Below are 6,038 nucleotides of genomic sequence, written 5' to 3' on the forward strand. Positions count from 1 at the left end.
CACTCCCCGGAACTCACTCCCGGAACTCCCTCTCGGAACTCCTCCCCGGAACTCCCTCCCGAACATTTGGAATCCGTGCCTTTAATTTATTGAACCCCCTCACAAGTGTTTATTTATGATCTGTAAATGATGTACTTTATATAATGCTGCATGCATCCCAAATGGTACCCTATTCCCTACATAGTCTGCTCCTTTTGGTTAAATGTAGTACACTGTAAAGGGTATATGGAGCCATTTGGAATGCAGCCAATGTCAAGTGTGAACTACGATGGGTTTCTTTACCATTGCGGTTTGTTCTACAGTTTACACTCTGCAGATACACTGGTATCTGGTATAGCAAACCTGATGACTGGCCTCTCTGTCCCATTACCCAACCTGATGACTGGCCTCCCTGTCCCATTACCCAACCTGATGACTGGCCTCTCTGTCCCAATACCCGACCTGATGACTGGCCTCTCTGTCCCAATACCCAACCTGATGACTGGCCTCTCTGTCCCAATACCCAACCTGATGACTGGCCTCTCTGTCCCAATACTCAACCTGATGACTGACCTCTCTGTCCCAATACCCAACCTGATGACTGACCTCTCTGTCCCATTACCCGACCTGATGACTGGCCTCTCTGTCCCAATACCCAACCTGATGACTGGCCCTCTGTCCCAATACCCAACCTGATGACTGGCCTCTCTGTCCCAATACCCAACCTGATGACTTCTCTCTCTGTCCCAATACTCAACCTGATGACTGGCCTCTCTGTCCCATTACCCAACCTGATGACTGACCTCTCTGTCCCAATACCCAACCTGATGACTGGCCTCTCTGTCCCAATACCCAACCTGATGACTGGCCTCTCTGTCCCAATACCCAACCTGATGACTGGCCTCTCTGTCCCAATACCCAACCTGATGACTGGCCTCTCTGTCCCAATACCCAACCTGATGACTGACCTCTCTGTCCCAATACCCAACCTGATGACTGGCCTCTCTGTCCCAATACCCAACCTGATGACTGGCCTCTCTGTCCCAATACCCAACCTGATGACTGGCCTCTCTGTCCCAATACCCAACCTGATGACTGGCCTCTCTGTCCCAATACCCAACCTGATGACTGGCCTCTCTGTCCCAATACCCAGTGCACTACTTTAGACCAGGGCCCAGTGCACTACTTTAGACCAGGGCCGTAGGGACCTGTTTGAATAGGGTTTCAGACCAGGGCCGTAGGGACCTGTTTGAATAGGGTTTCAGACCAGGGCCGTAGGGACCTGTTTGAATAGGGTTTCAGACCAGGGCCGTAGGGACCTGTTGGAATAGGGTTTCAGACCAGGGCCGTAGGGACCTGTTGGAATAGGGTTTCAGACCAGGGCCGTAGTGACCTATTGGAATAGGGTTTCAGACCAGGGCCGTAGGGACCTGTTGGAATAGGGTTTCAGACCAGGGCCGTAGGGACCTGTTTGAATAGGGTTTCAGACCAGGGCCGTAGGGACCTGTTGGAATAGGGTTTCAGACCAGGGCCGTAGGGACCTATTGGAATAGGGTTTCAGACCAGGGCCGTAGGGACCTGTTGGAATAGGGTTTCAGACCAGGGCCGTAGGGACCTGTTGGAATAGGGTTTCAGACCAGGGCCGTAGGGACCTATTGGAATAGGGTTTCAGACCAGGGCCGTAGGGACCTATTGGTTATCTAGTAACATAAGCATTTCCCTGCTATAACACTTCCAAATCTGTGCAAGCAACCAATACACTTTGGTTGATTTGGAAAGTAGTGCACTATATAGGGAATAGTGTTCTATAGGGCTCTGGTCTAAAGTAGTGCACTATATAGGGAATAGTGTTCTATAGGGCTCTGGTCTAAAGTAGTGCACTATATAGGGAATAGGGTTCTATAGGGCTCTGGTCTAAAGTAGTGCACTATATAGGGAATAGGGTTCTATAGGGCTCTGGTCTAAAGTAGTGCACTATATAGGGAATAGTGTTCTATAGGGCTCTGGTCTAAAGTAGTGCACTATATAGGGAATAGGGTTCTATAGGGCTCTGGTCTAAAGTAGTGCACTATGTAGGGAATAGGGTGCCATAAGGCTCTGGTCTAAAGTAGTGCCCTATATAGGGAGCCGTTTCAGGCGCTGCCAGAGTCTTCAAAGCCCATGTCCCCTAGAGGGTTTCTGAAGGGTAGGTACAGGAGTTTTCCCTGACCCCTCTGTAACCTGCAGGATAAACTCTATGCCATAGAACGGACCTCCCAATTCATGTCAATGATGGCATACTGGGTGTAGAGTTTCCATTTTTATATTCCAGACCTGACCGATAAAGAGCTGTTGGCTATATGTTTTCCTTTTTTAAACTTCTCATCTATGACCTCTAGGTGTTTCAAACCTCTCATCTATGACCTCTAGGTGTTATAAACCTCTCATCTATGACATCTAGGTGTTATAAACCTCTCATCTATGACCTCTAGGTGTTTCAAACCTCTCATCTATGACCTCTAGGTGTTTCAAACCTCTCATCTATGACCTCTAGGTGTTATAAACCTCTCATCTATGACCTCTAGGTGTTTCAAACCTCTCATCTATGACCTCTAGGTGTTATAAACCTCTCATCTATGACCTCTAGGTGTTTCAAACCTCTCATCTATGACCTCTAGGTGTTTCAAACCTCTCTAGGACCTCTTGTTGCAGCCGTGACCTAGCGCACGTGATTCAAATAGTCAAGGGCTTGATGATTGGTTGACAAGTTGAATCAGGCGTGATAGCTCTGGAATAGTTCAAATACATGGAACGGCTAGAGGTCCCAGGGAGAGAGGTTTGGAAAAGGCTGGAGGTCCCAGAGGAGAGGTTTGGAAAAGGCTGGAGGTCCCAGAGGAGAGGTTTGGAAAAGGCTGGAGGTCCCAGAGGAGAGGTTTGGAACGACGGGAGAACCCAGAGGAGAGGTTTGGAAAAGCCTGGAGGTCCCGGAGGAGAGGTTTGGAACGGCTGGAGGTCCCAGAGGAGAGGTTTGGAACGGCTGGAGGTCCCAGAGGAGAGGTTTGGAAAAGGCTGGAGGTCCCAGAGGAGAGGTTTGGAAAAGGCTGGAGGTCCCAGAGGAGAGGTTTGGAAAGGCTGGAGGTCCCAGAGGAGAGGTTTGGAAAAGGCTGGAGGTCCCAGGGGAGAGGTTTGGAACGGCTGGAGGTCCCAGAGGGAGAGGTTTGGAAAAGGCTGGAGGTCCCAGAGGAGAGGTTTGGAAAAGGCTGGAGGTCCCAGAGGAGAGGTTTGGAAAAGGCTGGAGGTCCCAGAGGAGAGGTTTGGAAAAGGCTGGAGGTCCCAGAGGAGAGGTTTGGAAAAGGCTGGAGGTCCCAGAGGAGAGGTTTGGAAAAGGCTGGAGGTCCCAGAGGAGAGGTTTGGAAAAGGCTGGAGGTCCCAGAGGAGAGGTTTGGAAAAGGCTGGAGGTCCCAGAGGAGAGGTTTGGAAAAGGCTGGAGGTCCCAGAGGAGAGGTTTGGAAAAGGCTGGAGGTCCCAGAGGAGAGGTTTGGAAAAGGCTGGAGGTCCCAGAGGAGAGGTTTGGAAAAGCCTGGAGGTCCCGGAGGAGAGGTTTGGAAAAGACTGAGCTATATGTTTGCCAAACAACTTTACACGCTTGTTTCACACACAGGAAGGTATTGCAGTTGAATCACAATTCATGTTGATTAAAACAAATGATAATGAAAGATTTGTACTTCTGTGTGTAGTAACCAGGTATTATTATGTACTGTGTTAGTTTAGAGGTGTTACAGGGTGAAAGATGGGGGTAACAGGAAGAGGAGGAGTCGAAGTGCAGTGGGCTGGATGACAGGAAGAGGAGGAGTCATAGGGCAGTGGGCTGGATGACAGGAAGAGGAGGAGTCAAGGGCAGTGGGCTGGATGACAGGAAGAGGAGGAGTCATAGGGCAGTGGGCTGGATGACAGGAAGAGGAGGAGTCATAGGGCAGTAAGGCTGGATGACAGGAAGAGGAGGAGTCATAGGGCAGTGGGCTGGATGACAGGAAGAGGGAGGAGTCATAGGGCAGTGGGCTGGATGACAGGAAGAGGAGAGTCATAAGGCAGTGGGCTGGATGACAGGAAGAGGAGGAGTCATAGGGCAGTGGGCTGGATGACAGGAAGAGGAGGAGTCAAAGGGCAGTGAGCTGGATGACAGGAAGAGGAGGTGTCAAGGGCAGTGGGCTGGATGACAGGAAGAGGAGTCAAAGGGCAGTGAGCTGGATGACAGGAAGAGGAGGAGTCATAGGGCAGTGGGCTGGATGACAGGAAGAGGGAGGTGTCAAAGGGCAGTGGGCTGGATTCAAACCCTTATACCAATAAATGGCAATACTGCCTCGATATGGACAGCAAGACGGCCGTTAGACCCGATGAGGTGTTTCTACTCATGAGCTTAGCTAGACATTGTCACCATGACATCACCGACTAGTGTGATCGAGGGATTTTCTATTGGAGAAGCCGTTCCTGCCTACCTTCCTACTGAGAAGGTCTCTTTGAGATGGCGGTGGAGGTTCCTGTCTGTAAGCGGGTGTTTCCTCTCACGTGAACATGCTTTCCCCACATGTGACATGATCACACAGCAGAGGGAACAGCTGGCTCTGGTCTATTTAGTGCCACCCCAACCCCACTAAATAGGGAATAGAGTGGAATGTGGTTCTTGTGTAAAAATGGTACGTACTGTACTGTTATAATATATAATATAATAATTAAAATATGTTGTTGGCTTTAGAGGACCCGTTCGTTCCCCAGAGGAAGTTGTTGTCACTATTTCAACGTCATTTCCTGTCCTAGAGATGAAATGCACGAATGACGAAAGCTACTTATAGTTTTTTTTACGAATTGGGTGTTGACATTTCCACGTGGAGTTGAAAACAGCTGTTAGTGTAGCTAGCCACCTTGCTAACCTTCTCTACCTAGCTAATGTTATGTTGTTGCTCAGATACATTTTTGTCTGTTTACTATACTGTATTCAAAGGATTAGCCAGCTGTCTCTATGGCTCGATTTAAAAAATATATATTTTACCTTTATTTAACCAGGCAAGTCAGTTAAGAACAAATTCTTATTTTCATTGACGGCCTAGGAACAGTGGGTTAACTGCCTAGGAACAGTGGGTTAACTGGTCTAGGAACAGTGGGTTAACTGGTCTAGGAACAGTGGGTTAACTGGTCTAGGAACAGTGGGGTTAACTGGTCTAGGAACAGTGGGTTAACTGCCTAGGAACAGTGGGTTAACTGCCTAGGAACAGTGGGTTAACTGGTCTAGGAACAGTGGGTTAACTGCCTAGGAACAGTGGGTTAACTGGTCTAGGAACAGTGGGTTAACTGGTCTAGGAACAGTGGGTTAACTGGTCTAGGAACAGTGGGTTAACTGGCCTAGGAACAGTGGGTTAACTGGTCTAGGAACAGTGGGTTAACTGGCCTAGGAACAGTGGGTTAACTGGTCTAGGAACAGTGGGTTAACTGGTCTAGGAACAGTGGGTTAACTGCCTAGGAACAGTGGGTTAACTGGTCTAGGAACAGTGGGTTAACTGGTCTAGGAACAGTGGGTTAACTGGTCTAGGAACAGTGGGTTAACTGGTCTAGGAACAGTGGGTTAACTGGTCTAGGAACAGTGGGTTAACTGGTCTAGGAACAGTGGGTTAACTGGTCTAGGAACAGTGGGTTAACTGGTCTAGGAACAGTGGGTTAACTGGTCTAGGAACAGTGGGTTAACTGGTCTAGGAACAGTGGGTTAACTGGTCTAGGAACAGTGGGTTAACTGGTCTAGGAACAGTGGGTTAACTGGTCTAGGAACAGTGGGTTAACTGGTCTAGGAACAGTGGGTTAACTGGTCTAGGAACAGTGGGTTAACTGGTCTAGGAACAGTGGGGGTAACTGGTCTAGGAACAGTGGGTTAACTGGTCTAGGAACAGTGGGTTAACTGGTCTAGGAACAGTGGGGTTAACTGGTCTAGGAACAGTGGGTTAACTGGTCTAGGAACAGTGGGGTTAACTGGTCTAGGAACAGTGGGTTAACTGGTCTAGGAACAGTGGGGTTAACTGGTCTAGGAACAGTGG

At 49.1% G+C, this 6,038-nt stretch overlaps 2 long non-coding RNA genes across 51 annotated transcripts; one reads left to right on the top strand and one right to left on the bottom strand.

Annotated features, from left to right (window-relative positions):
* Window positions 1-263: 263 nt before the first annotated feature.
* Window positions 264-1,742, bottom strand: LOC127920748 (uncharacterized). Of its 24 annotated transcripts, none has more exons than XR_008107262.1 (7): window positions 1,632-1,742; window positions 1,484-1,557; window positions 1,373-1,409; window positions 948-1,187; window positions 783-914; window positions 442-519; window positions 270-408 (listed from the first exon to the last, which is right to left on the bottom strand). It is a non-coding gene; the product is annotated as an uncharacterized LOC127920748 (long non-coding RNA). The 24 variants fall into 24 exon arrangements; XR_008107251.1 differs by having other exon boundaries at window positions 1,373-1,446; window positions 1,632-1,740; XR_008107254.1 differs by having other exon boundaries at window positions 1,595-1,735.
* Window positions 731-3,578, top strand: LOC127920747 (uncharacterized). Of its 27 annotated transcripts, none has more exons than XR_008107230.1 (4): window positions 731-2,779; window positions 2,813-2,876; window positions 2,971-3,079; window positions 3,175-3,578. It is a non-coding gene; the product is annotated as an uncharacterized LOC127920747 (long non-coding RNA). The 27 variants fall into 27 exon arrangements; XR_008107226.1 differs by having other exon boundaries at window positions 2,813-2,858; window positions 2,922-3,079; XR_008107219.1 differs by having other exon boundaries at window positions 2,813-2,858; window positions 2,954-3,079.
* The last annotated feature ends 2,460 nt before the right edge of the window (window positions 3,579-6,038 follow it).

Source organism: Oncorhynchus keta, unplaced genomic scaffold (assembly GCF_023373465.1).
Source record: "Oncorhynchus keta strain PuntledgeMale-10-30-2019 unplaced genomic scaffold, Oket_V2 Un_contig_20489_pilon_pilon, whole genome shotgun sequence".
Lineage (NCBI taxonomy): Eukaryota > Metazoa > Chordata > Actinopteri > Salmoniformes > Salmonidae > Oncorhynchus > Oncorhynchus keta.